Below are 23,048 nucleotides of genomic sequence, written 5' to 3'. Positions count from 1 at the left end.
TTATTACCAGTGTTTTCTTGGCATGGCTAAGTTCAATTAATTTCAGTTGACAGGCTCTAGGGGTTTTCTTCCTCTCCCCCCACACAGCCCCCACTTCCCAATATGTGGAAAGTACAATTTGTTATCGGTTTGCCTTGGGCTCTGGAGACCTCATTAAGGGCCCAAAAAGGGTTTTCTGTTTCTGCTGTTGGATGCCTTTCTGTTGAACTGGGGCCATTTGCATTCTTAGATGGAAAGGAGTACAGAGTCTTGAGGATGAAAACTGTTACGTTTATATTGCATTCCTGTTGGTTAAAAGAAAAAAAAAAAAGATGATACCAAATTAAAAACAAAAACAAAACAAAAAACTACTGCTCTTTAGGCTGTAGTGTTATGGTAAAATTTGCAGTGCAGAAGCAAAGTAGCTTTGAGATGGGAATGTAAGAAGGAAGTCTCATATAATTTTTATTCTCACAGTTTATATGTAGAATATCCATTTGTTTGACAGTAAGGAAGGGTGCCAGCAAAGTATTACTTTGAATCACAGTTTGAGAAACAATGCTAGCATTTCAGATTCCTACTTCAATTAAAATACTGTTAGAGCACCTCTTGGAAGCAAGACACTGGACTTTTTATTCTGCACAGTAGTTCAAGACATTATATTGGAGCAGTAAGTGTATTAGAACTATCTTGTATATACAATGTATTTTCACAGCAAAAGCCAATATGCTTGAGAGAAACCACTTATTCTATTAATAAAATTACTGTAAGATAAGGTTTAACACGAAAGGTACACAGTAAAATCTTTTGATTAGCAAGCAGAACTGTGTATCTCATGTATTTAACCCCATGTAGGTACTAAATTCTAATTTAAAGTCTTTTTACTGAAACAAAATAAAGTAGGAGTTCAATAAAACTGATTTTCTTATGACATAAGCAGTTGATTTCCTTGCTATTCTCTGGCATTGTCTTGTAAGTAAACAATGTGTAACAAATGTAGAAATTATTGTATCTTTTAACAGTATTTTCAGTGGCATTATAAAGGACCTACACATACGTAGATGTGTATACATGTATATCTATATGAACACACACAGCCCCACTTTAATGATTTGAAGGCTTCTGTCAGGAAAACTAAGGAAAGACCCTTTACAAATGTGATCGATTGTTTTTGTAACTGTATGCTAACATATTAGCTTAGCTTATTCTTAACTGTAATATATAACTTAAGTCACAATGGAGATCAAACTGGGAATATTGAATATCTAGCTTGCAAGGTAACACATGTAATGATAGTTTTAAAAGATCTGCTTTTATAATATAACTTACTAAAATTGCTCTTCCTATCTAGAAAGCTCTATATTTGAGAACTATAATTTGTTTGTTAATGAAAAACTTGATAAATTCAGAATAAACTAGTAATGAACTTCCTTTCCTAAATCCTCACTTCTCAAAACAACTGCATGTTTCTTGTTACACGCTCCATGAGATGAATTCAATTTAAAGATCAAAAATATTTCAGAAACTCTTTTGATTTAGAGTAAAAGTACTACAGGCTGATTATAAAAATCTTTTAAGTGAAATTTTTTAAAGGATTAACATGGATTTTTATGGCATTAAAAAAACACTTTTTCAGCTAGGAACCTCCAAAGTATAGTTCATTTGTTAAAAAAATGAAAACTAAATCGTATAAACTGTTCTAGTGGAGGCTTTCTACATAGGAGGAAAAGTTATATGAGGGGAAGCACTTGCTTTAAAGTTGAAGTTTTACAGTGATGTGTTTTTTATCTTGTGGCGTTAAAATTAAACAAACAAACAAAAAAAAAAAAAACAAAAAAACCCACACTTTTCAAGTCATTAGTATATTTATAATAAAACTTTTGTTAAAGGAATAAACTGAAACTGTACATCCAAAGTTGTCATAAACTGAGGGTTCATAAAGCAGTCCTGATGCTGTGCTCAAGATAATTCTCTGGCATTCTAGGTATTTATCCGAAACCTACTAGAAACTCCAGGGTCTGCTTTGTTTCTGGTGGATGAGGACTCTTCTAGTTAGTAACTGGGTTGTAACATTGGCTGGAGAGAGGTATTGGAAATCAGTAATGCTTCAGAGGTTGTACACATCAATTTTATGCATACAGAGAAATTAATCCCACTGAGGTGTTTCCAGTGAGTTTTAAAGTTGTCCAGCACTACATGGACTAATAAACCTTTTGGATTGCTTTCTTGATCCAAGGTTTATTGTGTAGGGAAGCTGCTTAGAAACAAAAACTTTGCATGTGATAATGGTTAAGAGTGAGTCCTTTAAAAATATTGAACTAAAAAATATGGCAGGTTTCTACAGTTCCTGTGCTCTGACTGCAGTTCTAATCCTTCCCTTATGTCTTAAAAAAAAAAAAAAAAAAAGTGCTTATCTGTGCTCAGGTTTTTAATCTTGCTTTGCAGTTTCTTTTATAACAAACTGTTGGAAGTCAGAGGCTTATAACATTTATTTTTAATGATTTTTTAATATGATTTAACTTCAGTTTCAGTGGCTTAGAATTGGTATAGACAGTTATTACCAGAAGATTTACAATTTTATTATGAAAATGGATTAGCTCATCTTCTCACCTATGCTTGTTCTATCACTAGACTAAAGCTAGAATTTTACTAATCTGCCAGAAAAGATGCTTATTCTCAGAAAGTAAGGGTTTAGGCTGAAGTTATAGCATAAACTGACAGCTTAGGAACTAGCATGTCCTGACCCATTAAATAATAAAAGCTCATTTGTTTCCTTTCAAATATGGTTGAGTTTCAGATTAATTTATGGAAATATGTGTCAGAAAGAAATATACATGCAGACTGTAGAAAGTGTTTCCGCAGAGTTCAGTGTTCTGTAGTTATGGACTGTACTTGAAGACAGGAAATGTAAATGAAGAGGTAAGCAAATGCTTTCTGTTTTTTTGTTCATGTAATATCCTGCAAAGATAAGAATTAAAACACATTGTTTAAAGAGTTTTAAAATGTCATTAGATTCAGCATCAATAGTATTGACATATATGATATCTGAAACATCGTAGAGATAAAAGTTGTGTGAGAGATTGTAAGTAGTGAAACAAACAAAAAACACATACGCAATCCCTTTTCCAAAATTACCGTATTTTGTCATATAAAATAATTATATAACTTAAATGATAAATTCTGTTCCAAAGACTTAAATGACTAAAATACTGTTTGCCACTAGAGAGTGCTACACAATCGCTAAAATTTTATCTCTCCAGAAAAAAAAAATAAATCTCCAATTGCATCTTTCCTTCATGTTAAGTGGATAAACCATTGATATTCTTCAAATGCCGGATTAGTTTACACTTAACATGCAGGCTTTAACTGTAGAAACTTGGTTGAATGACAGTAATGGTTTTATTGCAAGTTATTTAAATGTTTAATGTTATAATTTACTCAAATGCATGTAATTCCTTATTTGACTAGATCAAAACAAAATGCTTCTGACATTGTTTTTAGCATTAATTTTTTGATTACATCTTTAAAAAAAAAAAAATTAAAACTCCAAAACTCTAAAATAAGACTTTCTAATTCTTATTCTGCAGTCAGGTTCATGAGAAGTTACGTGGAAACAAAGTTTGACTCTAAACTTATTTTTGAAGATTTTCTTTTTTTAAAAATCATATTTTCTTACTGAATCTATTATTTTCTGTCATCTCTTCAGTTCTGTAATGTTCTACATTTTTTTTTAGGTAGATGTATATCTAATATTTGAATCAAGCTTTGATTAGATGTAGATGCCATTTCCACTAAATCTTAAGTTTTTCAGACTGATCGTATAGGATTTTTAAAACCTCTGTGATTCACCTGTTGATCAGAAGCGAATATTGTGTTCGGTGAAATAACAATTTAGGGTAATTTTCAAACAAGGGACTAAAATGTTAACCTAGCTGACAGCAATAGTACTTGCATTCCTGTCTCCCAGTGCTGAAGTTATAACCTCAGTGTGCAAGCCCAGAGCAATGTTTCTGCTATTTGGTAGAGATTCAGCTAGTAAAGGTGTGCAAAAGCACTTTATAGTGCAGTTTTTAAAAGTTTGAATTTACTGAAGTTAGACAACTGCTTGAATGTTGTAACTAGCTTGGCTACGTTTCTTATTTGAAATTCAATAACTTACATTATGTCAGCACTCACTAGTACAGTATTTTCTTATCAGAAGCCCATAGCTATAGCAGTTGAAAAAATGTTTCCCAACCTCATTATCAACAATGAAAGTAAAGCCCGGAAAAAAAAAAAAAAAAAAGTAATTTATTTTCTTTTGAGAGAGGAAAAAAAATGGCATGTTGAATAACTCTTTAATTGCTACAGTCTAGTTAGCTTTAGGATGCGTCATCTGGGGATACCTCTGAATAAAAGTGAAAATTAGTTGTGTTTTACTGCAGTGAAAGCCTCATATATACTAAAACCCTCACAATTCTCCCCAGTTTAAACATTTCTGTGAGATCAAATACTTAGTTATATCCTTTTCTGTTTTCTAACCTCTCCAACCAGATCATCAAACTGACTTATGTCTTCATAATTGTTCCGTTTGCCATTTTTTCAGTATTCATATAAGTCTTTGCATGGGGTCTATTATTTCAGTTTTAATTACTGTCAAAGTTATGTTAGCCAGGATTCTTTCAATTCTCCCTTCATTAAAGCTCTTGTCAGAGATGAAGAACAACAGTGATGGTACAGCCACCAGACCCAATTTTCCAGGTGCTCAGGGCACTTCAGCATCTCTTTTTTTTTTTTTCTGCCACATGCGGAAACAATATTTAAGAAAGCTCGAGACAGAATGAGCAATGAACGTAGGAGTGAATGTTGCAAATGTCTTTCCATAAACAGGTGCATGATACAAAGATTGGTACATGTCTTAGTTAACCGTGGGCTTTCTTAATTTTGCTATTATCTGAAACAACTGTGAAGTTATTTTAGGGCAAGTTTTCATACATAGTAATAGATGACATGTAGGTTGTTTGATAAGAAATGCAGTGTTACCACAGTTTGACAGATAAGCTGTAAATTGCAGTAAAATGTAGTCTTAACATTTCCTAAAGAGATTTTTTATTTTAGCCTGAACTGAAATGGCATAGAATGAGTAAGAACGGTTGTGTCATGAGGAAAGAACTAATGAATGTTGTTACGAAATTCTCTTAGTTATGGATCTCTTTAGTAATATATTTTAATATTATCTATTTGTTTCATTGATTCAGATATATTTATATTGCAATTTATCTTACACTCATATTTCAGCAATTTGAAAGGAAATTCCTGCTCATAAATAGTCATAAATAATTTTACTACATTTCAGTAGTTAGGATTATATGGGTTCAACTTTAGTGATTTCTACACATTCTTACAGGGTAGCATGAAACGTGTGTGGTTCTCCATCTGGGTCAGTTGCTCTGCAGCATAGTATGACCTGGTGACTTGAGCGAGTAAGGTGTTTTTGGAAGTATAGCAGCCTGGTTTTGATAACCAAAGAAACCCATTTCAAGCTCACTGCAGCCAAAATGTATCATGTCATGTTGTTGCATCTGTCAGATCTCTATTGAGATCCTTTGCCTTCATGTTTATTTGGAAGATGCCAGGGTATTCTGCTTAAAGAGCTAACGTGGGAGTTGTTCAGTACAGTTCTCTATTTTCCCTTAGATTTCTTTCATGGTTTCAAGTATGTAATTTATCATTCAGGTACCTCAATAAAACAGCTTTACCACATGAATTCTGTTCATTCCCTGCTTCAAAACAGTGCTGTGTTCAAAGTTTGTGGTAGGTGAATAGCATTTCCCCTTCCAGTCTCCTGAGATCTTCCAGTTTTATAGTAATTCTCAGTTGTGAGGAGCTGTTTGTTTACTACTACTTTGAAGATGCTTAGGAAACCAATCAGTTTGTAAGCTTGGTTAGCTGTAAGTGCAAGTAAAATCCTTAGATGCTTCCCAATAGGGAAGGTTGAAAAGAGTGGAACATCTTTTCCCCCATTCTTTGGAGAACATAGTCACTTCTATCCATTGCACTTTTTCTGACGTGTGTCTGGCCTATTCACGAACAGATTTAACTCACTGATGTGTAACAAGGTAGTTTTCTAATTCCTAATGAATTGACATGATTAAGTGAATAAGCACTATCTGATAGACACCAGAGGTGTTGTAAGGAAAGAGGTGGAACCTCTTGGCAGAAGAAGTTAAGAACTTCTCTACAACTTGTAGAGAAGTTGTTAGACTAGCTCATTTGTCTCCAGCAGTTTTATTTTGAGGCTAGCAGATAACCAGAGATAATGGGAATTCCTAAATTAATTCAGAATGTCACCAGTAAAAAGTTTGGTTACATGAATAGTATTTAAACGTAAGGAAAAGAAAATACCTCTGAATTTAGAGCTTAAATCTAGTGCTTGATCCATTCAGTATTCTGTCTTCAGCAAATTCAAATATATATATACAAACACACATACGTAGTGAAGAAGGATAGAAAACTGTATTGAGAAGTCTGTTGACAAAAATGAAGACCTTAACTAAGACCCTAACAACTGGCTACTGTCAGTCAGTGCTTTGAAATGCTTTGTAAAGGCACTCCTGAATTTTATGTGTGTGTATGTATATGTATTTTTACCGTCTCTGGTGGGAGGGTGTATGGACAATAAATGTAGAAGGAAAGATGGGGGTGAACTCATGGCACTGTCCTTTAGAGTATTGCATTATCTGTTTTAGCATAGAGGTGTGTAGGGATCTGATGAACAGCAATCTTTCAGGTTAAAATGCAGCACTTTTGGGACTTGTGTACAGAATACAGGGATTTAATGCTTCTATTCACTGTTATTTGCAGACAAGGGTGGTACTGAGTAGAGGTTACGTTTTCACAGCTTTAGAGCAGGCCTATGCACATTTTGCATAACAAAATGATTAACTGCGAATTTGTCACATCTTTAACTTTCATAAAATAGGGCATATTGGAAGAGCTCACTGTGCATCTGTTGATCTAGAAGAAACATCAAATAAAATGACTTAACGTTGCCAATACCTGTAGTATTCGTAATTTTAATTATAACATGAATGACAGGAGAATACGAATAGTGTATTAGAAATAGAAGGTTTGGCTGTCACCAACTGTTCTATCCAAGGGAGGAGCAAAAGAGCATGCATGTCCTCTGGAAAGCTATCAGAATTTGAGTTAAGTGACAGGTAGCTGTTGCCATTATTTTTAACAGGGAAATAAATATTTCTTTCAGGAATCAAGCTACATATTTTGGTGGAGTGGTTTGTTTTCTACCTGCTAGAAATTTGTCAGTACTGATCTACTGTAGTGTGTAGCTTGAAAGCAGCATTTTCTCTTTCTGGCACAGGTTTAGTGTGTTATAATACAGTATACTTTGTGGGACGTGGTATAATGAAATAGTCTTTATGAGAGGTGTAAAGAGTTCCTGCTCAGGCTGCACACACATGGGAATGGCCCGGGAGAACTGTGACGGTAATCAATGTAAATGTGTGAGAGTAGTATATATTAGTTAGGGATCTTAAATCATCTTGATGATTCTGTCTTGCTGAAATAAAGAAGCCTTAGATTGCTCTTGTTTAATCCCTCAAGTAAATATTAATGGCTTGTTTGTGTCTTAAAGAGTTTGCAATATATCAGGTGAAAAACACCTATCAAACCTTCATAAAGGAAGTATTATTTTTCTGCTATATTATACTAATTTCCTAACAAAAAGTTTCACTGCTGTACTTACACCCGTTTTACAATTCCTACCAAGTAAAGACATGTTGTTTAAAAGTGTAGTTTGATTTTGATTTTATTTTTCTGCATGCAGGTGTGATTACACAAAAGAATTGGTTTTCATTATTACAGTGCTGGTCAAGCTAGCATGACAGCAAACAAAGGGTACCTGTATTTGCTTTTGGAAGTTTAATTTTATTTTTCTTGAGTTCCTTGTAAATAGAGACCTTTTGCTGTACAGTTTCATAGAAACTATGTTGTTGATTGTAAAGTATTTGAAACACATTTTTAAACTTTAAAATTTGGTCAAAAGCAAGAGTTTGGCTTATCTCATTACTAATCTTAAGAAAACGGAAATGTAGGTATGATGTAGATATGTAGATAATGTGATTTAGTGAATTCGGGATTTTTTTGTAGGTATTGCAGGCCATTGCCATAACCGCTGATGTATGCAGTCCCTTAGGAAAAAGACAAATCTATTTAACAAAGTTCTGCCTGTTCTAAAACATTTTTAAGGGATTGTTTGTTTGTTTGCTTTTAATTGTAATTGACGCTTTCAGAGCCAAATGTATTTTATGAAAAATTCTTCCTATGCAACGTTCCTGTTTTTGAATCAATATAGTGAATAGAGAATTCCATTGAAAATAGACCATTTTAGCTTAAAAATAAAAGTAATTTAAATATGTTTGATTACTTAGGCATTTATGCTTAGTTTGCAAGTTTTGTAGCTATCTTGGTTTTCTGAGTATGTTAGTAATGATGCTGTGTTCTTTGCATCTTTGGTGGTTTTTCTTTTTTCTTTTTTTTTCTTTTTAAAAAAAAACACTTTCTCCTCCTTTCTCTGAGAGGCCAATGTATTTGAGTCATTGCTATTCCTGCAAAGTCAATAGTGTTTGAAGCTGTTAAAGTATCTTTTTTTTATATCATCGCCAACATTGACCCCTGACGGAGGACTGTATAATAAGGAAAGTGAAGGATTTGAGGTGATTGCTTTGGGCCCTTATCTCTTTGAGATAAAATGAACATATTGAAAGAGGGAATGATAATGTACTATTTAATGAGTTTGGAAGCCATGTTTTTTTTGGGTCTGGAAGTACATTAAATGTATCAAGGTGTCTTAGTACTGTAGGATAAATTTGATTGGAAAAATTTCCCTGCCCAGCTATTTCTTTCCTACTGTTTCAGAAAAAAAATACTCTAATTGGAAACGGCAACTGTGGAGATGAAGTACTGTTATTGGAAGCTCCACAATGAGTTTTGTTAGTTCTGATTTTATTCTTGCATCCTTATTATCAGTAAGACAATAAATGGATAGAATAGATAAATCTTTAAGATAGGCAAATGTTGGACAGATTAATTGTTGTGTGGGCTCTTATCATATCAAAGCCAGTGTCTGTTTCAAATGCAAGGACAATATTATAACTAGCAAAACAATACTGAATCTACTGCTAACGTTTTTTATTGACTGCCCTTTAAAGGTGGTGGGGCAAGCAGAAGGATAAATAGTGAAAGTCTATTCTACTCTATCTCAGAGTGGTAAAATGAATATAACTAATTCTCAAACCCATTTGTGGACTTATAATTATTTTTTTTCAAAAGTGGAATTTGTTGATGTTAATTGGAATTATAATATGTCAAGGCTACAGACTGGGTCTTCTCAAAACTTTTTATCAAGCAGTTTATTTGAAGATGTCTAAGGTTTTATTTAGTTTCTTCAATGGTTGTATTCCTAAATATGTTTTATTTGGCGTATTACACATATTTTGATTTGAGATCTTAAGTGAAAATATCTAACTGACTTTGAAATGTGATTTTTTGAGAACTTAGCAAATGCCTGTGTATACATTTTCAGAAGATGATTTTTGTTTGCCATCTCTTCTTCATTTATGAAACAAAACTGTAAGTAAAGAAGAAATCATAGATGACCTCACAATTTTTATTTTTGTGATTTTTATAATCTTAGCTCTTTTTGGTGTTTTCTTTTTTTTTTTTTCTCTTTGTTTTTCTAAATTAACTTCAACAAAGAAGCAAGGGTGAAGTTTTGATTTTTGGAACCCTTTTGTGATGGCCAGACTGCACTGAATATTCAAGTTTGATGAATTTAGACAGTCTCATTTTAATTCTTGTCATCTGGATTGTCCGATTGTAGTAATCTGTGATCAAAGAAAAGAGCTCATCAGAGAAGACTGCAATCTATTGGCAGAAAATTGGGAGGAACTAAGTCTTTCTCCAGGCTATCCAAAAGCTAGAATTCATTTCTAACCTGTAAATGTGTACATTAATAAGATAACAGTAGGTACATCATAATGTAGTTAATTCATACTACAATTCAAAGTCCATGGCTTACATATTTCCCCAATATTGCGAACATTTTATGTGCCTGGAAAGCTGCTCACGTACAATGGTGGTGGCAACATATCAGGTCAGTCTTACCCCTGAGAATTTTATTTTCTAATTGGGCCATCATGAATGGTATGATGATCAACAAGGGAGAATGCTGGGTGTTGCATCTGGGACAGAGCAGTGCCAGACATGGGTGTGAACTAGGAGCTGAGTGGCTAGGGAGGACGCTGCATTGTCCGCTCTGGAGCAAAGGAAGCCAAGAGGTGACCCTGCTGCTCCCTGCATGCAGCTCCTGGGGAGGGGAAGCGCAGAAGGAGGTGCTGGGCTCTGCCTCCTGGTTACCAATGGCAGGATGTGCAGGAATGGCACAAAGCTGCACCAGGAGTGCTTCAGAATGGGCATGAGGAAATAATTCTTTACCATGAGGGTGGTCAAACACTGGAACAGGCTTCCCAGTGAGGTGGTTGGTGCTCCAGGCCTGTCAGTGTTCAAGAGGTGTTTAGACAATGCCCTTAATCATACGCTTTAAATTTTGGTTAGCCCTGAAGTGCTCAGGCAGTTGCACTAGGTGATCTTTGTACGACCCTTCCAACTGAACTATGCTAATCTAACTTCTGAAGATATTTTAAGGGTGTTCCATACTTCAGTGTCCTACCATATGTGTTGACAATAACTGAATGTTAAGAACACATTCATGTTTTCATGTTCATATTCTGAAAAAAAATAATCTGGTATAAAACAAAATCTTTGTTTTGTGTATGACTCGGTGCCCTCCATTTGATCCTAGACTGAGACAGGTCCCTTGTTGTTATTAATGAGTAGAGCATCTTTTCTGTTTCCTGGAATGATATAGCATTTTGGATGGTTATTATGCTTAACACTGTTCTTTAGCATTGTGGCATGTGAGGTTTTTATTTTTAATGGTGTGCTGGATAAAAATCATGTATTGATTGTGTCAGTAAAGAATGAGCTATTAATAGAATAGTAAGGTAAGTACCTACATGTTGCTATTTTAGTTGAATTCAATGAAGAAATTTCCTCCAAAAGAAAGTATGATCCCAGGGTGAAAATTAACTACAGGCCAGTATCTTGAGTTTCATTTCGGTGTTCTTCATAAGGTGAAAAATAGATTCCATAAATTCCTCAAAAGGATAATTCTATTTTTAGATAGCTAAATCATGGTTTACTGTTGCAAAATTTAGTAATAGAAAGAAATGTTTGGTATTTGAATATTTTTCTGAGATTTATGTATTTATAGAAATTCCTAGATACATCCTCTTCTGAAGGATCAGATATTCAAAAAGAACTTAGAAGTGCTTGAAGATTTTTAGAAAGACTTAGCTTAATACTTGTTCAATATGATGCACAGTACCAAATTTCATTTATACAGAATATTTATTGATACTTGAGATTACGTACTTCATTTGAGTGCAGTAGAAAACTATGACTACTCCTGTCATCTTTGAAAACCTGCACTATTGTTCTGTTGCTGTCTCTCACCTCACAACTTTTCTAATTAGGAGGACTGGAATATCTCAAGAAAAATATCCAAGCAATGTCTTTCTGGTAGGCCCATCACCCAAAGCAAAGAGGAAAACTGTAGGTATCTCTGAGGTCATGAGATTGGAAGATACAAGTCTTTAGCCCATAATTCTAGTTTTACTTATTTTTACATATTTTTTTTGGACTGCTAATTTTTAAAATGGTATTTTAAAATCATGTTATATGGAATGCAATGTAACAGCTTCTTAAGCGAAAAGCTGATAGTTAATCTGTCTTGAGGAATACTGCGCATTCTTCTGTTATCTGATCATGGCCACAAAAGGAGGATATAATGATTTTGAAAATGGAAATTACTGAAGTGCTCAGCTTTTTTTCTGAGGTATCTCAGTCTGTGTATTTTAGCTAGCTTCTTGCTAGATTTGTGAGGCTATTCTTGTCAGTAAATACCTCAGCAGTATTGTATGTCTAAAAGAGCAAACAGCTTTTCCTGCTTTTCATTGAAACATATGCTTTGTTAGTAATATGCCAAATGTATGTGCATACATTATCATCTCAATCTTATCTAACTAGCTTTTGATCTCCTGCTGTAAATCTCTCATCTTGTTCTTATTTATTTCTTCTCTGGTGGAAGGTTGGTGTCTCTACCGAGATGCATGTGGCTTCATATGAACAGCATGCAACTTCTGGTTGTGGGGCAGTAACTTCGGCTACTCCAGTACAATTTAAGTATCTGTCTACCTGGAGCATGGATTTCCAGTAGTACTGGGATAAGAATTTGTCTCACAGGTTTTGGGGTTTTGCTCTTTAAGCCATAGATCTCTGTAAGTAAATAAGCCAAGAATGCTAACGTGAAGTACGCTGATGTGTGTTACCAACATAACAGGGTGCTGCTGTTGAAGTGGTTGCCTATTGTAAGATTTTCTTCCCCACTTACTTAAAGGGGGAAGGCTGTTCTCAGCTCTCTGTTGCGAAGCATAAAAGGAGTTGTTACTGACACAGCTGAATTTCTAGTTAATTGCTTTTCTTGAGCCCCTGAATTTTAAACAAACAGTATAAATAACAGGCAGATATTTGCATGAAACGAATACAGTGTATTGTCCTCTTTGTTTTGCTTTCTATTTAGGCATGTTTTATAACATGTCTATTTCAAATAAACAAAAGCAATCTCCACATTGTTTACTTCAACATTGTTACTTTTTACTTACACTGAAAGAACAAGACATAGCTAATTGGTTTTTATGCCTTCCGATACCAATTTACATTTAGGAAAAAAATTAGGTACTTCCCATCTTAATTTTATTTTAATCTCTGTATATGGTACCATGAGACGGACTTTAAAAGATGTTTTTCTATAGTGCTAAATCAAAGTTTTTTGGAGAAAAATTCTACCAAATTTTTTTTTTTTTTGAACATGTATAATCATTATAGATACTTTACAGATCCAGCAGCTACAGATCAGATATCATATTATCATGTTTTCAGGGCTTTCACTCATTGTAATCAAAAGCAAGGTGAGCTTATTTTTGAAAGCTATGATGCTGCTGTCATTGTGTTTATTGAGTTGTAGTTTCTGTCCTTTTCAGGTAAGATGAGCTCTTACCTCCAGAGCTTTTCCTGCTTAATGGAATCTTCTCAAGAAGTCCTCAAGCTGTGGGATTTTTTTGTTGTTGACTTTTTACTGTAAATAGCAAGGAGACCTATATCTTTTTGTGTCTAGGTTCTTTCTGTAGGAAGGTTAGATTATAATATGGCACTATCTCAGTTTTCCCCTCCTCTGTCTTCTCTTGGAGGTCTCTCTTGAAAGGTCCTCAGTCTTGTATCATAAAGAACACTCTTGCATCATAGCAGAACAGCTATTGTCATCTATGGCTTATGTTCACTCCTTATGACTAGAGCTGTATATTCAGACCAGAATGCTTTCTTTCAAACTAAAAATATATATGTATATATATAAATGTGTTGTCATGCTGTTTACCTTTTTTTGTATATGTTATTGATTTATATACTTTAGAGAACAGCATTAAATGAATATTTTTTCTAATTCCTTTTTGAAATTTGTTTACTTTCATACTGTGTATGTGTAAAGAGTAGCATAATTTCATGACGTAAAAATTAATTGTAAAATTTCATACTTATTTTCCTGCTGAGCTGCAGGGAGAAATAATCGTGTTAGGGAGGTGGAAGTACTTGTTCTATTGTTCATAAAATATTATGTAAATTGGGAAATAAAACTAATAATCTAAATTTGAACTATCAGATGTCCGTGAAAATTTGCAATGTGTGAACCCTCAAACTCCTGGCAGTAATAATAGTAAAAAACAATTAGTAAAAACAGAAATAAAGTTGTTGTGCTAGCACTTGTAATTTGTATACTAATTCCTAATTTATTTATTACATAAATATGTAACCTTTCATTCTAAACCCTCAGAAAGCAGCTTTTGAACTAGTAGTTATAATTTATATCTACTAGCTTAGAAAAGTTGCTGATCTTTTTGGAACTTACAGAAAATAGATAAAATTTGTTCTTTTCCTATCTTTAAAAAGGGCAAGAGGAAGGAGCCAAGGAATTGTCATGCACCACAACTTCAGTTCCCAGAAAAATATTGGAGCAAGTAATTGAACCAAATTGTAAGCACTAGAAGATAAGGAAATTACTGTCAGCTAAACTGGATTTTTCAAAAACAAATAGTAAATTTAGTTTTCTTCTGAGGCAGAAAAAACAGGGCATGGATACGAAATCAGTACATGTTATATTTTGTCTTCAGTGACGCTTTTGACACTAGCATGATACTTCTGTATGCAAGCAAGAGAAACAGTCTAGATGAAAATATTATAAAGGGAATACAAAACCGAAATGCTGCCTCTAAGCATAGTTATAGTGAAATAGAAAACAGGTAGAAGAAGTGGGATTTTTTTATGCAGTCGTTTCTGTGTTCCATACTACTCAATATATAGTTAATGCTTTGGATTGTTAAAAATAAACATATTTTCTTAAATATGAGGATAGCATGAAATGGAGAGGATATTCAGTTATGTGAAAGGACAAAATCAGAATTTAAAAGGATCTTGACAAATTGGATTCATGACCTGAAATAAATAGAATTCAGTTTGCAAAGAACAAATGCAAGAATCTATACTTGTGCAGGGAAAAAAAAAAAAAGTAAAAAAAAAAAAATTAAAAAGCACGATGAGGAATAAATGGCTCAACTGCATAAAAACAAACAAAAATAAACAAACACAAATGTATTTGAATATATAAACAGGAGCATAGCTTGTAAGATGAACTGACATCAATCATTCAATTCAGTCATATCTACATTGCTAATTTTGGACTGTTGAGGGGATTACCATTTCACATTTCAATAAATGTGGGAAGAGTCTAGAAGAGACCACCGAGAACCCAGCACAGTTTGACCTACTGGAAAAGATAGAACTTGTGTCTGATTGGTTTAAAGAAGAGAAGTTTGAGGGGAGACATGGCAAACCTCTCAAGAGGTTAAAATCAGAATCACAGAATCATCTAGGTTTGAAGAGACCTCCAAGGTCATCTAGTCCAATCTCTGACCTAACACTAACAAGTCCTCCACTAAACCATATCACTAAAATCTACATCACTATCACTAAATTCTACCACTTCCCTGGGCAGCCTGTTCCAGTGTCTAACAACCCTTTCAGTAAAGTTCTTCCTAACATCCAACCTAAACCTCTCCTGGTGCAACTTAAGCCCTTCTTGTAGCAAGGGGCCCAAAACTGAACACAGTACTTGAGGTGCCTCCTCACCAGAGCTGAGTACAGGGGTATGATCACTTCCTTAGGACTGCTGACCACACTGCTTCTTATGCAAGCCAGGATGCTGTTGGCCTTCTTGGCTACCTGAGCACACTGCTGGCTCATATTCAGCCCACTATCCACCAATACTCCCAGGTCCTTCTCCGCCAGGCAGCTTTTTAACCACTCATCTGCCAGCCTGTAGTGCTGCTTAACAAACAAACAAATAAAAAAATCAATTTTTTACAAAAGAAGAGACTAACATATTCTTTATTTTCATAAGGAATAAGACGAAAGGTACTAGATAAGTTATAGCAAGAAAAAGTTGTATTTGGCACTAAGAAAATGCACAATAGCTAAATATAGGTTATCTGTGAAGGTTGTGAAGGCTTCATGACTGGAGGATTTTAGCAATGGGTTAGACGTTTATCTGTCTGGAACAATATAAATGGAGCTCAAACTTTCTTTGTGACAGAGTGACAAGAGTGATGGACTAAATGACCTCTTAAATTCTCTTTTAAGCCTTTTTTCTGTGACTTGTCTCTGATTTCTAGATTATACATGACTCAGATTGGTAGTTCGATTAAAAGCAGGATGAAAATGACTGCAGGGTCAAGGGCGTTATTTCTTAAAAACCTAGTGTTTCTTCTGCTTTCTGGTTGTCAGCATGTGTTTCATTAGTTTGGAGGTGATACATGAGATAATCTAGCCCTGTGGTATCTAATCTTTGATTTATTGATTACTGTTCATGGAGACATAGTACCGTGAAGCATGTTTCCTTTATTGTGTGTGTACTCTGGTTTCATGATGAAATGAAACCTGTGCAATCATTTTTGGCCTGTATCCTTTCATGTTTGTCCTGCTATTCTCTGCACTGGTGCAGCCAAAGAATTTCTGAGTTCAAGAAGCGTTTGGACAACGCTTTCAGACACATGGTCTGATTTTCGGGTGGTCCTGTGTGGACCCAGGAGTTAGACTCAATGATCCAACTTGATTGTGGGTCCCTTGCAACTCAGCATAATCTATGATTGTATGATTCCCTCTTGCCTTATGCCTTGTCCCCCCTTCTCTTTCCAACAAAGACCCCAAATGTATGAAAGAGATGTTGTTAATACTTTTGCTGAAAAAAAAAAAAGGCCTAAATATTATCAGACATCATGGAGTCTCTCTAGAGAAAGGAATCAGAGGCAGCAAAAAGCTTTTTAGATAAGTTTTTCCAAAACTGGGGTAATTTGGGGTTTTTGCCTGTCAAAATGTGAAAGAATAGATGTGACACACATCAATAGAAAAACAGGCCTCATATTCTGGTGCTCATAAGAGAATTTGTTGCAGGTTTGATAGAATATATAGAAGTCACCAAACTTGTAGGATTGCCACTGTCATCTTGCCCAAAGAGACTGGGAACCTTTGGTCTAATTGATATACGTTTTTTTGTTTTTTTTAATGTCAAAGGAAAAGCGTTTCTGCATAATTTTCTGCAGTGCTGTGTCAAATTCATTTTTAAATTATTTTTTTTCTTTTGTAGGATTGTCACAAATCCACAGGAATGTATTTTTACCATTAGGAGATAAGTTCTGACTGGTTATGGGAAAGATCAGTTATGTTCCCTCATCATACTCAGGCTTTTAAATCGTTGTTTAGCATGTCCATATTTCTTTTTTCCTTTTTTTATGTATGACTGTCTGTTTCCAAATAGCAGGCAGTCTTTGGCAACCACAGCTGGTGTAATCATCCCATTTCTGTCTAAGTTAGATACCTACTCATGAGTGTGTGTGAGAGAGGGAAATCGATTCAGTGGTAAAGGATAAACAATCCAGACTTGGGGAGCTTGAATCACCCTCTGGAGCTCTGTTACTTAGGTAGAATCTAAATTGCTAATTTAGGTCATGTGTACTATGTACACAGCCCTTCATAGTATACTGTATTGGTAATTTGATTTGATTCCCAGGAGATTGTGTTCCTGAATAGCAATACGTCTTTTCAGAAATCCAGGCTTTTGAATGACACAGGGATAAAGGTTGCAACAACAAAAAGCGAACTGATCCTTTATATTACCATTATTTGGGGTGAAGAGGGGCTATTTCTTATTTTCTTTTTCACAATGGAAATTGTATTTCAAAGTAAATAATATGCAACTAGAAGAGAGGAAAAATTTAGCAAGAGAATTAGTTAAGTTCTTTGTCCTTGGTAATTTCATTGTACTGCATAATTAACAGTTGTAAGAACACTCTGGGATAAATAGCATATGATTGATAACATTTTTCCCAACTAAAATGAGTTTCTCTGTTCACATCATGTTTCTATTACACAAAACACAGATGAAACTCCTGATTTTCCTTATGTGGTTGCATAAGATTCAGTCAGTTCAGATCCATGGCTTTATTCATAAGAATAACCTAAACATTTTCTTCTAATTTGTGAGACAACAGACACAACTGGGAGAGAAATGGCTATTCCAGTGATTTGCACATAAAAGAATTAAACTGCTATGTGCTGTTGCCATTTTAAATTTTTCCTCTTTTATTCATCGTACCACGAAGTGATGTGGTGGTTCTCTGTCTGTTTTCCAATTCTCTCTACTAGAAGTTACATTTTTGTGCACTGTCCTTTAAGTGTAAATAAGTAAATAAAAGATTCTTGAGAAACTGTCAAAAACTTGAATTTTTAGGCATAGTAGACAGTATTGTTGGTTTTTAAAATCACATTTCTGTAAAAACATTTTTGAAAAAGTAATAAGGTTATTTCATTTTGGTTTGGTTAGTATTTTAAGGGTCACCTTCCTGCCTTGTAATTGTGGCCCTCTCTGTTTTCTCTTTGTTTTGCTAAAGTGGATATAATCTTGGAGTACTTTCTGTAGTGCATTTTATGTTTTTGCACATCGTTGGATATACAAGGGGGGAAGAAAAAGCTAAGGTAGATCAAACTGTTAATGAAAACACACTGTTGTTTGAGCACTACCTCTGCACTTGTTTCCTCACATCAGCTGCAGTGGCGTGCTTCTGGAAAGGTCTCTGGGGCAAGGTACAGGAAGCAAAATGCACAGGAAGCTTTGAAATTGTCAATTGCATGTTCAGCTTTCAGGTTTTTGTTGTTTTGTTTTGTTTTTATTTGTTTGTTTTGTTTCTCTCTCCAAGGTTTGTTTTTTATTGCTTTACTGTCTTGCAGAAAAAAAAAAGAGGTTTCCAGGTTCTGTAGTCAGTTTAAATCCACGGATATTTTGGCCAGGGTTTGGGATTTAGCAGCAGACTGGTTCATTCTGCAAAGCTGCTTCTAGGCCAGCATTGGGAATCAACATTTATCAACACACTTGTATCCCCAGAACTGCTGAAATATGGTGGCATAGACTGGTTTCCAGAATTGCAATAGAATACCATCACCAACATAATTATACTGTTAAGTGAGGTGCTTTGTGTATGCTGCCTCTCAGCTGTCCCCGACACAAGATTTCACTTTTAAGCGAATGAATGTTTTTTTTTCTTTTGTCCCACAGATTCTCACTGTGCTTGGGCTTTGCAAGTAGTTTTTAAGGAGTTACGAGTTCTCTCTTCTGTTTTGCATAAGAGGGCCATGTGATGTTTTGATTTTGATTAGACAGAACATAATGTGAAAGGGACACAGCCTTATTATGGAAAAGATTTATTACAACTTCTTTAAGCCATTTCTCTCTTTTTGACCTTATCATCTCCATCTCTTTATCCTCCTTCCTCATTACCTCAGGATTTTGCAGACTGCTTGCTTTATTTTCTTTCACTGGAATTTTGTTTTTCCTATTCAAAGCTGTGCTGTTTGTTTCATCAGTCTGTTTGTTTGTCTGCTGCCTTTCCTTTCTTTTCCTGTTTCCCTATTCTATGTTTAGTTCTCTTCTTGAGGGTTTTTTGCCTTTTTTTCTTCCTAGTATCTTGGTCCCTGCTTATATATTTATTCATCTCTTTGGTTTCTTCTCCTCATCAGTTGCCTTGGTGGCAATATTTTGAGCTGATAGTAATGTAAAATAACAAACCCATTTTAGTGACCAAACCTTAAGGACAAAACATGTTCTATAGAATTTACAGTCAGAGAAAGCAGGGAAAACATTTTTGAATATCCCAAGAAGAATAATTTAAGAGTGACTTGAAAAGTTAGTTTTTTGGCAAATAGGGTAAAGGGTTTCTGTTGAGTTGTATGGTCAAATGAGGAACAGTGAGGAGCATGATAGGGAAAAGGGCTTTTAGGAAAAAGCAATGGGAAATGCAAGCATTGTTCAAATATTTAAAAAGGTGGAGCTGTAGGAAAAAATGTTGTGTAAAGGTTGAAGATTCACAGGAATTTTGAATTCAATCAACTAAAGCCTGCAGAAGTAGAGGAGAGAATGAGCACTATGCCAGGACTGGGGCTCTGTGCTCATTCTCCCAGTTACTGTCTCCCTGGTTCTCCATCATCAAAGATCTTCACAATAAAGAACATTTAAAATTATCTGTGCTACAGCAAGGATTCTCGGCTTGGGCAAATAACTAATAGAAAATTTATTTTAGATTCAAGGTTTAGACTAGAAGTTTATAAGGAGCGTAACATTTCGATTTTTCCTTTCTCTTGGACATCAGTTTAAAAACTGTATGGGCTCTAAAGGCTCTAAAGATAGATACCTCAAATATTCTTTACTTTAGTGACCTGTTAAAACCATTCGATGTCAGAACTGATGAATAGTTTTTGTGGGTTCTGAGCAGGTTCCTGATCGATTGGTTGCTAGTTAATGAGGGAGAAGAAGGGCAAGAGAAGCTGAAGTCCAGCTGACTGTGTGAGAGCACACCTGCCTTTTCTCTTTACTTCATTTTCTCTGTAATGAAGGAACCAATTGGTTTAGAGCGATCAATGCTGACCTATTAGGATCAGACACTATTCTGGCATTGCCAAGGCAATTAAATTCAGCAGAGCAAGGATTAAAAAGGAGGAAAAAAAAAAAAAAAAAAAAGGCCTGAGACTTTGAATTGAAAAAGAGCTACATTGATGTTTTAAGGTTGCAAAAGAAATACAACCAATATAGTTGAAAAGAATTAAATCATTATCATGTTCTCTTTTCGTGAGATTGGGAATGACAAAATCATTGTTGTTTGTCCTTTAAATTTTTTAATCCCTAGTCCTGCTTCAGATACTGGGGATTTTGCAAAATGTAACATATGTATTTGAAGGAAGCAGTCAGTTTTGAAATTTCATATTGGTATTTGAAAACTTCCCCCCTTGTTGCCTCATATTCTGTTCTGTTAAACTCAGAGGCTGTGTCCCTTCATAAAATGATTCATTCCAATTGAGTGGAATAGAAGAGCCCAGCCCCTCTGTAACTAATTGTAGTACAAGAGTCTTGTCTAGTGACAGGTTTAGAAAGTTTGTCAAATATTTTGAGATTCTAATAAAATGTTTTTTATGGTTCTGGCAAGTCTAATGTTACCTACTGTGGATGTCCTTAAAATAGAATGGATTTGATTCCTACAGGAGTCTTGGCCTTGTCAAAACCAATGTATTTCGCAGGTTGGAATTAACTTGCATCTAAAATCAAATGTTAGCTGGTTACCTGCTCCATGTTTTAACTTACAGATTAATTGAATGTGGACATTTACTGGCAGTATTATTGATGTTAAATTCAAGGTCCCTTCTGTGCCTCCTTCCTCCTTGAAAGATTCTAATGCATTGTTCTGTGTAAGTTTCATCCATTCAAGTCTGAGTCAAGAGGTTTCTATTTTAAAAAAAAAACAACAAACACAACACGCTACCAACAACAAAACCCTGCAGGCAAGCCAAAAATCTTTAGAAATGTTTGTAAAGTATAACATCAAAATAGTAATATCCAAGTAGGATGTCTGTGCCACAATAAGGCAAGATTTATCTGATATTTTCAGTTTTGCTGTCTTATTTACCCTCATATCTGTGGAAGCTAGCCTTGCCCTCTTTCCACCTCAAATACATTAGAGACCTGTATAAGAGCACTTTTCTAAATGTATACGAAGTTCCTTTTTATCATCAGTTGCATGTTACCATTTTAAACTTCATCACATGAACGTCCTGTAGTTTGTTTGCCCTTGAGCAGATGAGACGCATAATCCCATTCTTTCAAGCTTTTAAAAACATTTTTGATTGGATCCTCATAACAAAGCGCTATGTCAAAATTCACTTCATTTTGATATTCAATGCTCATAACCTTGTGTGTAATGACTATTCTAGCTGTTAACCATGGCTTTATGCTGATTTCTTTTATGCTGATTTTTAAGTATATGCATATTTATACACGTGTTTGTACATACATATTTATGTATTTATACCATTTAATTTTCATTGTGGAACCCCAATGAAAATAATCATCCATTATATAAAGGGTGGGGGGAGTGGGAAATGTTATGACTCTTCTTGGTGTGCTACATTTTTGAAGTAACTGTGCACTCTTTAGGGTTCACCACTGGTTATTTTTCAGATGAAGAGTTTCTACAACTGTGTGTTTGAATGTGTTGAGTAAGTGTTCTGCTTCATGCCAAATATCAAGTGTGGAGACACCAAAGGTCATTGTTAGAACTGACATGTTTCTTCCCAGGAAGCTGTGTAGGAAGCTGATGATGGTGACTGGTGCTAGCAACTTCTGTCCTGAATGTATTTGATTTTAGCATGTATCAACATTCTAATCTACACTGACATCAAGTATTTTTTGACTAACTCACACAGCGTGGAGACAGGTTTAATATTAATTTTCAGGCTGAATTTGTTATAGGGTAACTACACTGAATTTAAGCATATGTTGGTTATAAATAATATAGTAAATTCTCTGTACTGTGCAAAATGCTGAAGTTATATAGGTCTTGAGCAGATTTTTACTTTTTAAAAAAAAAGTAAAAAAAAAAAAAGTTAAAGCCAAAGAGCAGTAATCCATTGACAGCAAAAAGAATCAGCCCTACTGTAGCAGATTTTAATCATGATCCTATGGCACTAACAATGTGTGTATAAATATAGAAGAAAATCGGTAACAGAGTATTTCCAGCAATCTTTCTCTTTTAAAAGGAAAGGACTAACTCAGCCATGTATGAAATCACTTTCAAAAATAAGGAAACTACATGTTTCTTCAGAGGCAAGACTGTTATTTCTAGGGCAAAGGGTTCACCAGGTTGTCAGTCTCAGTCTTTTTTCAAATAAAGTTCTGTCTATAGTCCAAGCCTGTTATTGAAATGCAGGTCTGGAATTTCACTTTAGAGAAAGGACATCACAGTATAAAATTTAGGTAATGCCTTTAAAAAAATGTATTTTTTATGATCGTAGTTTAATATTTCAAAAGTCATGGAGGTTTAACTTTCAGTTCTAATTTAAATGTGTCCCAGGCCTTTGGGATTAGTATTTATGAGAATGAGAGTCATTTCAAGGTCAAATTTTTTGGTGTAGGATAGGCACGTTCATAGTGTATCAATGATGCAAGCAAAAACATGGCTGGAATCACAGTCCATAGATACAGCAACTGTGCTCTCCATTTGCCCTGTAATAAAACATACTTTCATATTTAATTTATTCGTTGTGGATGTCCTTTTTTGTATATGTATATGTGTATGTTGTTATTACTTTGAAATAGATTGAATAGATGAAGCTGTAGGAGTGGAACTAAATGCATGCACTGACACCCTACAACAGTAATATATTATTTGCAATAAAAGTAATCTTTGAAATGCTTACAAATTAATATTGGCAATGCACGCCTGATAAGATAATTTCAAAATTAT

The 23,048-nt window shown here is 34.7% G+C and overlaps 1 protein-coding gene across 1 annotated transcript in view; it reads left to right on the top strand.

The window, feature by feature from the left end:
• Positions 1-23,048, top strand: part of BTBD9 (BTB domain containing 9) — a 124,872-nt gene that overhangs the window by 33,533 nt on the left and 68,291 nt on the right. The gene's annotated exons all lie outside the window — the stretch shown is intronic.

Source organism: Anas acuta, chromosome 3 (genome assembly GCF_963932015.1).
Source record: "Anas acuta chromosome 3, bAnaAcu1.1, whole genome shotgun sequence".
NCBI lineage: Eukaryota > Metazoa > Chordata > Aves > Anseriformes > Anatidae > Anas > Anas acuta.
Note: the sequence above shows the minus strand (reverse complement) of the source record. Positions and strands in the feature narration are given on the sequence as shown.